The sequence below is a fragment of the Antechinus flavipes genome, chromosome 3 (genome assembly GCF_016432865.1).
Source record: "Antechinus flavipes isolate AdamAnt ecotype Samford, QLD, Australia chromosome 3, AdamAnt_v2, whole genome shotgun sequence".
Classification (NCBI taxonomy): domain Eukaryota; kingdom Metazoa; phylum Chordata; class Mammalia; order Dasyuromorphia; family Dasyuridae; genus Antechinus; species Antechinus flavipes.
This window is the reverse complement of record NC_067400.1, coordinates 626,968,724-626,980,460: the sequence shown is the minus strand read 5'-3', so window position 1 is coordinate 626,980,460 and position 11,737 is coordinate 626,968,724.

The following is an 11,737-nucleotide window of genomic DNA, read 5'->3' as shown; positions in this document are numbered from 1 at the left end:
GAACTTTAAATGAAAAAGTTTGGCAGGACTAATATACAAATAGGAGCACAAGCTAATGATAACTGGATTGATATGGTTTGTGATTTTTTGCTGGCAACTTTCATCCTTGGGATACCAAAGAAGAAAACTAGGGGGAAAAATTTGAAATTCTCTGATAAAGGCCTCATTTCTCAAATATATGGAGAGATGAATCGAATCTGTAAAAAAAAGAAAAAATCAATCTCCAATTGGACAAATGATCAAAGGATATGAACAAAAAAAAAAAAAAACCAAACTATCTATAGTAATATGAAAATATATTCTAAATCACTACTGATTATAAAAATGCAAATTAAAACAACTCTGAGGTACCACTTCCCACGTTCCAGATTGGTTAATATGACCAAAAAAGGAAAATGTCATGTGTTAGATGGAATATGGCAAAATTGGGATACAAGTACATTGTTGGTGGAGTTGTGAACTGATCCAATCATTCTGGAGAGCAATTTGGAACTATGTCCAAAGAGCTTTAAAATCCTTTGATCCAGCAATACCACTGCTAGATCTACATCCAAACGATACACTCCCCCCAAAAAAAGTAGGAGAAAAGGATTTATTTGTACAAAAATATTTATAGAAATTCTTTTGGTGATTGCTAAGAATTGAAAATCAGAGGGATGCCCATGAATTGGGGGATGGCTAAAAGAGCTGTGATAAATGATAATGATGGGATTTTATTGTGCTATAAGAAATAACAAGCAAAATGATTTAAGAAAAAACTGGAAAGACTTACATGAACTGATGCATAGGGAAGTGAACAGAACCAGGAGAATGTTGTATAGTAACAGTAATATTATTTGATGAAGAATCATGAATGACAGCTATTCTCATCAATACAAAGATCTAAGACAATCTCAGAGTATTAATGATAAAGCATACTATCCAAACTCCAAAGAAAGACTGATATTGATTGAATACACACTGAAATATGCTATCTTTCCTTTCTATTTTTCTTGTTTTTTCTTGGAATTTTCTTGTATAGAATGACTAATATGAAAATGTTTTACCTAATTGTACATGTATAACTTATATGTGATTGCTTGCCATCTCAGGAAGGAGAGAAGGGGGTGAAGAAGGTAGGAATAGAATTTGGAACTCAGAACTTTAAATGAAAAAGTTTGGCAGGACTAATATGCAAACAGGAGCACAGGCCAGTGAAAACCTGATTGATATGTTTGTGTTTTTTTGTTAGCATCAAGCTAGGGATCAAGCTAGGGCATTTGCTAGGGATCAAGAGGTTGCAACAATCATTTAATCCTAGAATTCTCAAACTATGACTAGGCTCACTAGCTATGGTCACTGCAATTGAAGGCTTTGGGGAAGAGGCTGAAGATCATCAAATTGATGAAGAAAGAGGGAATCAAAGTCTACAAGTTGTTCATATATTTTCACAATAAATTAAAGCAATTTCAGGAACTGAATTGCCTCTCATTGAATGTGCACTCTCACTAAGAAGCTATGAGACCCTACCAGTTGATCATGAAACTTCCAATCCAGTCAGAGTGCTCCTTAGTAAACAGAATACAGGACAGAGTGTGATTAAGACAGGAGAGATGGAAAATGATGCACCACTTGTTAAGCAGTAAACATTATTTCTGACTAGCTATTATAATCTGTAGAAGGAAATTTTGAGTTGCATTTTGAAGCATAGCTTACATTTCAACTGGCAGAATATTTGGGTGAAAAACTTTACTATTCACCCATGTTCTATGTTGATGGATATGCTTTTTTGATATCTCCTTTCTGCAAGTATTTATTTAAATGACTTCATTAATCCAAAGATTGTTGAGTCTTCTTGAAAGACCAAGTATCAAAGACTCGGAGAACTTTAGAATAGAGTGGAACTTAATAGCTATTTGATCCAACACATATCTTAAACTCTTTCCAATCAATCACCAACAAACAGTGAAGTGACCTCTATTTGAGGACCTGAAGTGCTTGGGAGCCAATCTCTTCTCAAGGTAAGCCATGACGCTTCTGAAAAGCTGTACTTGTTAGCATGGTTTTATGAATCCACACATCAAACTGAAATTTGATGTACTGTAATAAATCTGATCATTTAAAAATCTGATTCTACCAAAAAAGGCTTTATTTTCAGAATTGTTTCTCAGAAATAGTACCATTAATCATAGATTTTGTTGTTCAATGGCTTCAGTCATGTTTGACTTCATGATCCCATTTGGGGTTTTCTAGACAAAGGAATGGTTTGCCAATTCCTTCTCCAGCTCATTTTTCAGGTGAGGAACCTTGTAATGGGCTGAGACTTGAGTTGATGCACTGAGGTCCCAAGCACATGAGGCTAAATAGTAATTGGACCATACTCTATTAATATATAAGCTTGGAGAAAGAATGGCCCCCGCCCATTCTTTGTGCAAGTCCTGATGTGTTGTATAGGAAATGACGATTTTGGTGGATGGAGGCAGGGGAGTGGAAAAGGAAGGGGAAGGAGAGACTGCTTGCTTTTGCCATTGTGACGACCTTTCAGCTCAGATCTCCCTCTGTTAGCTGGCTTCCTGTCACAGCTGCCCATATTGCTATCGCACTCTTTCTTGCCCATATTGCTATCGCAATCCTTATTCATCTCTTCACTTCAATAAAGATTGAAGATTTTTCCCTTAACCTGAATTCCTGACTCCGGCTGATTTTAAATACGCAGTCATTATAGAACCTAAACAAACAAGATGATGCAGTAACAATGCTGATGGCAAAATTCAAAAGATGCAATGTCAGAGTAGATGGAAATATATTGAAGGAGTTAGACAAAGTATGACTGACATTGGCTGGATATGGTAGATCATGTCAGATACTTTCCAATCTCGATGGCATAGATTCTAGCACCAAAATTCAACATCTAGAACTAGGTTCTGAGTAGGATCACCTGCATAGAATCACTAGAACCATTAAAACCATCAGGGCTGGTAGGATACATAATAACTACCAGGAAAAAGAATGTGGTTGAATATTTGAAGTTGTCCATTCGACCCTGTGATAAAGCAAACTTGATCTCATAGCCATAATTTTTCTAACTGGAACCAAAATTCAACCTGGCATACTAGAAAAGATGCTGGCCTTAGAAATAGGAAGATATTGGTTCTTGAATCATGACTCAGATATTTACTAACTTAAGAACCGAACAAATCACTTACTACCCATAGATCTCAGTTCCTTGTCAGCAATATTAAGGACCATGCCTAAGTGAAAGGCAGGTCAATTCTCTAAAAGCCTCCACAGCTGTGAATTATAAAGTCTCTAGGAAATGCAAAGCAGCCTTTATTAATGCAGACGTTCTTTATGGATTGAGAATGAAATAAATTGGAGGCAAGAGGGAAGAGGAAAGAGGTCAGAGAATGCAATTGCCTCTCAGGAGAGAGGTCAGGGAACCCAACTGCTTCTCAGTCTCTTGTTATCTTTCAAATGAGATATTATATGGAAAGGGATTTCCAGACTCATTTTTTTTTAGTTCAAATATGGCCTTAGACCCTAGCTGTGTGACCCCAGGCAAATCATGTAACAGTTTCTTCACTTGTAAAATGACCTGGAGAAGGAAATGGCAAAACGCTCTGGTATCCCTGCCAAGAAAATCCCAAATGAGGTTACAAAGAGTTGATACAACTAGAAAATGGCTAACAACAAAGATATTGTAAAGACAAATAACTTAGAATTGTTTAGGAACTCTGATCAACCCAAGAACCCACTGTAATTCCAGAGGACATTGAAACATACTATGTACTTCCACATAGAAAAGTGATGAAGCGAGAGTTCAAAATTAGTGATTTTTATTTTGGATAAAGCCAGTGCAGGAATTTGTTTCACTTTGTAATAGGTTTTGATTTTCATTTCTTCTCAGTGAGGGAAGAGGGAAGTGGGAGGAAGAGAATTCAGAGCTGAAAAAAATTGAATTTAAATTAATGAATGGTAAAGACAGGAGGATAAACAAGAAATAGTAGTATAGTGGAACTTATTAGGAATATAGTAGAAGATATTAGTAGGGGAGTATTACTCAGTGTCATCAAATCTCAGAATTTCTTATTTAGAAAGGAACTCAATAATGGCCATCTACTCCAATCCATAATTGAAAAATAGTCTTACTCATTTGATGACTTGCCTTAATGATCCTTTTATCTTTTGAAAGAGGTTAGGAACTAATAAGAAAAAAAAAATCACTTCTAATTCTGCGTCTCAGTAACTTTAAAGGACTGGTTGCTGGGATGAAAATGGCAATAAATTGTGACTCTGTCCTAAAGTTTATGAGAGAGGAAATTCTAAATTAGGAGACAGCAGCAGATATCTAAAAGTTTAGATTACAGGTAGGAAGAATCACAAGAACTAACATTTTCATAGAAGAAGGCAGTCCAGGAGAAATGAAAACCTCTTTTCTTTTTTATCACAATATATACTTTCTCCTCACCACCCCAAAGCATGAGTCCCCCCCCCAAAAAAAATCCATTCCTTTAATTAGAGAGGCAACTAAAATTATCTTATGAACATTTGACTACTAGGTAAACAGAAATGCTTTCCCACACACACACACTTTCTTGGGCCTTTATCTTTGAATTTTTTTCTCACAGTTTCTGATTTCAACCCATATAATTCTGGAACATCATGAAGTTCTAAATAAAGGGCATTTTGTCTATTTTAATAGCAAAAATTTTATGACCTATAGTATTTTTGTTTACTTAAAAATCCTGAGTTTCTGGAATAATTTAGTTTTGTCAATTATTGTAAAAGACTGTTTTGTGAAATGTGCAAATGATCTTACTTAAATGGTCGTTTTTTATTTTTTTTGGTTTGTACTGTTTATTTAAAAGCATATTGTATTATTAAAAAAGATTGACATTAATAAAGTACAAAAGAAAAGAATTCTAATGAAAAGGGAAAGCATGAGTTCTCTTAAGAGAACAATATGGACAGCTAGGAAACTCATTGATCATCTTAAGAGTACATAAAAATTGTGCAGAAGATAGAGCAAGCATAAGAAAGAAAGAACATATAAAAAAGGAAGATACAGTCTTATTAAAATGGTGTTAGAAGCACTGGAATCTTAGAATCTTAGAATCAACTGAGGATAGCAAGTGAAGTAAAAATAGCTGTGGTTTTATTATTATATATTCAAGAAAGAGAAAGGTCAAAGAAAGAATAGGATTGGTGTTAGGGTTGAATAGAATGATACCTGATAACAGACAAGAGAGCAGAGCAGAGAAAGGGAGGGAGAAAGGGGGAAAGAGAGAGGGAAAAGAGGTAGTGAAAAGGGAGAGAGGGAGGAAGGGAGGAAAAGAGGGAAGGAGAAAAAAAGAAAGAAGGAGGAGGAAGGAAGAGGGAGAGATGAAGAGAGAAAGAGAGTGACAGAGACAGAGATAGTGACAGAGAAGAAGAGAGAGAGAAGAAAGAGAGAGAGAGAGAGAGAAGAAAAGAAAAAGAGAGAGAAAAAAAGAAAAAGAGAGAGAGAGGGAGATAGAGGAGGAAAGGAAGGAGGGACAGAGGGAGGAAAGGAAAGAAGCAAGAGCAAGACAGACAGACAGAGAAAGAGAGAGAGAAAAACTACCCAATTCTCATCTTCCTTCCTTTCTCACCTTCCTCCCTTTGTTTTGAAAATGAGAGGTTACAAATGTCCAAGAGGCACTTGGTACCCAAGAAAACAAAAGAAAACAATCAATAAAAACTTTATTGCTCTTGAGGAATTCAGGTCACTTGACAGAAATTTGGTGCATCTTTGGATACTTAAGAAGCCAACAGATGTCATTGCTGAGCCACCATCAGAGATTTTTGAACAATCATGAGGAAAAAGAAAAGAGTATTAGAAATGAACAGATGACTTCACTTCAAGAAAAAAAGAGTCTGCAAAGCTATAGATGAATAAATTTGTCCTTGATACTTGGAAAATTACTGAATAGATCATTTAAGAGATGGTTAGTTGGTAAACATCTAGAAAAGCAAGTGAAAATTAATAATATTATAAGACGTTTTAAGGTTTGTAAAGCATTTTGAATGTGTTAACTCACTAGATCCCTACAATAATCCAATGAGGTAAGTACTGTTATACCTGTTTTTCAGACAAGGAAACTGAAAGAGGTTATATGGCTTGTTGAGGGTCATCTGGCCACTAAGTGTCTGAAGCTTGCTTTGAATCAGTTCTTCCTGATGTTCAGCACCCTATGCACTGTGCCACCTAGTTGCCTAACATGGTTTCATCAACAACCATTTCAATTCTATTCCTTTTTTTAAATTGTTTTAAATTTATTTTTTATTTTTTATTTTTTTCTTTAATTTTGAGTTTCAAATGAAAATTATTTAATATCTGTTATCTGTTATAGATGTTATAATATTATTAGGTCAGTGATGAATAACAATATTGATGATTATTTTATTAATAACAATAATAACCTCTTTAAAGGGTTTTTTCTTTTTAAAAAATCTACATCCTCCCACTCTTACAAATATGACTGAATTATTTCCATACTCATCTTTGAGGTTAAATTTTAAAAAAAAAACTTTGAGGAGCAAAGCTCATTTGCCTTTAGATCCCTCTCTGTAGATGAGGAAGACAGATTCTATGATGAATTAAAAATGAAAGGAAGATTGGAGTTATGATTGATTTGATATAACCAAAAGACGAGAAAGTTTGTTTTATTGCTCAATGTGTTTTTCTGCTGTGAAGCCTTATTAATGCAAATTATCAAACTATGATGATGAGAAAAAATAATGCAGGATTATCTTTCCAATATGAAATATCACTATAGCAAAATAAAAGCAAGGTATGACCAAGATTATTGAAATCTAACCACTGTACTAGAGACTTTCCTATTCAGTTCTGTGTCGTATGAGAGCTCTAATAAATTAGGTCCTTTCAGATTGTAGCGTATTTGACAATTTTCTTATTGGAAACATTAACATAAGCAAATTATGTGTATAAATATTTGTAAAAGTCTGTGATATTAACACATTTTATGTTTGATTCTTCTCTATATGTGTGTCTCTTTTCTCCCTTCTTTTTCTTTTTTTCTTCTTTTTCTTTTTCTCCATTCTTTTCTGTATATGTCACTCTAGACTAATAGATAGAAAAGTAGATAATCCTGAAAATATACAGTTTCTCCATGTAATGAAAAAAAGCAGTGATCCAATTTATCATGCAGGATTGTCATAATAGCACTAAGGTTTCCAAGCAACATGAAGAATTAATTGTTTCATAGTTTTATTTTTTTAAAAAACTGTGATTATGTGGTAATTATTCAGGAATTGCTCATTAAATTCACATTAATATGAAGAGAATGAATCTTATGAATACATAATCCACAACAAGAAATTAAGAAATTATTTCCTTCTGCCAGGAAAGTGTTGATATTTGGCATGGAGATAGTTTTCATAATTAGTTTCTGAGATGTACCCAATGTGATTTGTGTGTACTTCAACCAAATTCACTACATCATAGTGTATATATATTGGATATACTGTGTTCTCTCCAGAGTCCTTACTATATTCTTCAAAATGACCTCTATACAATGTTTTATTTAACTGAGCCATGGCTTAACATCCCTTTATTTGCTCTTGGCTTAAAATATATCCAAAGTTAAGGTTTATATTCATGATTGAGTTATCAATATGTAGGCAATAGCAATATGGACTTTGGGGACTTGCTTATCATTAGGTTCTATATACCTAAAACATCCTTGTAAAATTTGAATATTTTAACTGTTATTTGGAGTCCTGTCTTGTTTCTTAAGTGAGATTATGTAGAAGGCTGGAACTCTGGAGAAGCATACTTGAAACTAGGTGTTAACTCAGTGGAATTGATGAGATGATGGTTCTCTAGTTCCCATATATACTTAGTACTTAGCATGGTGATGTCATGGTTCTCTAGTTCCCATATATACTTAGTACTTAGCATGGTGATGTCATGGTTCTTTAAGTTCACACATACTCAGTGTGCTGTAATGACGTAATTACAATAAGGTATATAAGGGCCAAGAAGGACTGGAAGGTAAACATTCTATCTTTGACCATTCTCCTGGTGGCTCTCCTGCCTCCTGAACTATGGGGGAGACTGGTTGAGACTGGCAGACTGTCAGGCTGCTGGGGGAAACTGGGAACAACCAGTCAGACTGTAAACCAGACTGCCTGAGACCATGGAGCAGACTGGTTCAGACTGGAAGACTGAAGGAGACAATAAAGACTTTGGACTTTATTCCTGACTATTCTTGTGGTGATTATTCTGCTGAGTCCAAAGCTGGTCCCCAGGTCCTCCAGAAAGCTAGCCCAGACATTACAGGGTAAAGCCTCACTTGAATATATCATAGTATTTTTTAAATTTTGGTTTGGTTTTTCACCCTTTGTTTTCTTTCATTAAAACTTTTCCCAAGATTTTTGCTTTGTCCAGGTTGCTGACAACCAGAAGAAATAGCTACATTTTTTTTAAACTCAGGTAAAGGTAGCCAATATCTGCCATACAACCCCCGAGCAGTGTATATGCATGAATGTGTATATATATATATATACACATATGTATGTATTATGGGGGAGAATATATCCAGGCTAGTCTCTTTTGAGTTCTGGTCCCAAATCTACCTTTTAGACAAATTACCTTTTATACATTTCCATCTTGGCCCCCCATAGATATCGAATGTTAAACAAGTTTAAAACACTCTTCTCCTCTCTGAAAACCACTCCTCTTCTGAATTTCCTTATTTCAAATGGTTTTCTTCCAATTTTCCAATCTTCCAGGTCTACTAGTTGCAATTTTCTATAACTCTTCACTCTCTCAATGACATTTCCTATATCAGTTGATGATACTATTGCTATTTATTTAGGCTTTCAAAGACTGAGTCTAATTTTGAAGTCCTTAATTCCCTTCTTTTTTATGTGATATTAGCATCATTTGAGTCATCATCACATCCAAAAGGAAGGTAAAGGTGAATTGTCAATATTCATTTCCATGGCACCCATATCCACACTTGGTTAAGAACCATTTCCATTTCTAAGCTGATTTTCTTATTACCTATGGGCTCACATCTTCATTGTCTTGGTGTCACATTTTCAAGTTATATACTCTGAAAAATTTTGTCTGTAGGATTCAATTTATTTTTATTTTATACTGTCATAGAAAACAAATAATCAGATTTGCAAGGATCCTTTCTCCATTTTGTATTTCTGTTCTTTTGAGGAAGATATGACTCCCAATATTGTTTATGAAAATAACCCTGACTTCCACTAATACAGAAACTTTCACAAACCAGCCTTCATTATGGATATCAAAAGGAAATTTATATTCATGCTCTTTTGACACCAATAATGAAGGATGAGTTGTGTTTCCCTGGGATCCAAATGGAAAACATTTTCTAAAGTAATAGTTGTTTTTTTGTTTTATTTTGTTTTGTTTTTGAGGCAATTGGGGTTAAGTGACTTGCCCAGGGTCACACAGCTAGGAAGTGTTAAGTGTCTGAGATCAAATCTGAACTCAGGTCCTCCTGACTTCAGGGCTGGTACTCTATTACATTTGTAATAGTTAACCTAAATTTGGCCTCTTTATTTTTTTCCTAGAGTGATTTGCTTTTCAGCTTGGTTATGAATATGAGAATCAAGTTAAGGGAGAGAATGCTAGAGATTCTAGGAGGCAGAAATAAATGAGCAGAAGTAACTTCTAGGCATGAGAGACACCGTTTGTACAAGGAAGGCAAAGAGATGATATACAACATATTGATTCTATGGGAAAGCAAGCTAGTGTAGTTAGAACAAGTAGTATATGAGGGATATAAAGCTTATGGACTGGAGTCTGGTTATGAAAAGTACTAAATGTCAAGGAGAGAAGATTGTATTTTTCCCCAGAAATGATAGGAAACTAATTTCTTGAACCAGGGCAGTGACATGATCAGACTTATGTTATATATGATATATGACAGCTATATTAATTTAGTAAGGGTAGTTTGTGAGAGACTGGGAGACTTTAGAAAAGGTACGTGGGAAACGTTGGAGGCAAGGACATCATTTAGTAGATTCTTATAAGAATACAAGTGAAAGGAACTGTGGCTTGAACTAAATTGGTGTCTATATGAGTGGAAAGAAAGAGAAGTATGGGAGAAACATTGAAAAAATAAAATGAACTACACTTTGTAACCAATTGGATCCATATTGATTATCCCAACTCCACAACAGAATGAAGAATGAGGAAGAGAAAAGAGTACAGTATGTTTCATGCTTTCAAGCATTGTTGACTGAAAGCATAGTGGCAGCCTCAACAGAAACAGTCAAGTTAAGAAGAGATTTGATTTTCAGAGAAAACATAATAAGTTCTGTTTTGAAAATATTGGATATATTTTATAACATAGTGATGTTGCAGACTTTGCTAACTAGAAGGAAGATGTTATCCTCATCAGAAATAGAGAATTTAGGGGAAAGGATGCATTTTGAGGTTCTGTTTGTAAATGCTAATTTTGAGCCACCTATGGAACATGAAAACATAATATTCAGTGCAAAGTTGGCGATTTGGTGCTCTGAGGAAAGATGATAATCCCTTTCTATCAAGGATACCTTCATTCTCCCTGCATTCCAAGCTGGAAACATTTAAGTCATATTTGACTAATTCTTTTTCATTCCGATCTCTATTTTGTCGCTTAATCTTAGCACTTATTTAAAATGCCTCTCTTTATTCACCTTTCTACCTTTCACATCCATTTTTTAAAAGTTTTTTTTTTTATTTTCAAAACATATGCATAGTTTTCAACAATTATCAACAATCAAATTTTTTTCTCCCTTCCTTTCCCTAGCCCCTCCCCTAAATGGCAAGTAATTCAATATATGTTAAACATGTGCAATTCTTCTATACATTTTTCCACAATTATCATGCTGCACAAGAAAAATCAAATCAAAAAGAAAACAAAATGAGAAAAATAATAAAAAGTAAGCAAACAATAACAACCAAACAAAAAGTGAAAATACTATGTTGTCTCTGGACACAGATGGCTCTCTTCTATCAGAAGACCATTGGAACTGGCCTGAATCACCTAGATTTTGAAAAGAGCCACGCCCATCAGAATTGATCATTGTAAAATCTTGTTGTTGCTGTATATAATGTTCTTTTGAGTCTACTCACTTCATTTAATATCAGTTCATATAAGTCTCTCCAGGTCTTTCTGAAATCATCCTGCTGATAGCTTCTTATAGAACAATAATATTCCATAACATTCATATACCAAAACTTAGTCAATTCCCCAAATGATGGGCATCCCTCAGTTTCCAGTTCCTTGCCACTACAAAAAAGGGCTGCTACAAACATTTTTGCACATGTGCATCCTTTTTCCTTGTTTATGATCTCTTTGGGATCCAGGCCCAGTAGAGACACTGCTGGATCAAAGAGTATGCACAGTTTGATTGCCTTTTGGACATAGTTCCATATTGCTCTCCAAAATGGTTGGATCAGTTCACAACTGTAGTGTGCTTTCTAGAGTCCCCAAACTGGAGTGCCAAACTGTACTATGCTTTCTAGAACCCCATGCTGGGGTATAGAGTGCTGAAAATATTGGGATGCACTGAGGTCGGGACTGCTGAGCGCTTGAGGCTAACTACTGATTGGACAATACTCTATGGGCATATGCTTGGAAAATGGTCCTTCCCATTATCCCTACTAGGTCCATGATTGGTGTATAGAGGATTGTAGGAGGGACTAGGGGGTGGAGAAAAGCTATCCAGGGACACACATGCTTGGCAGTAG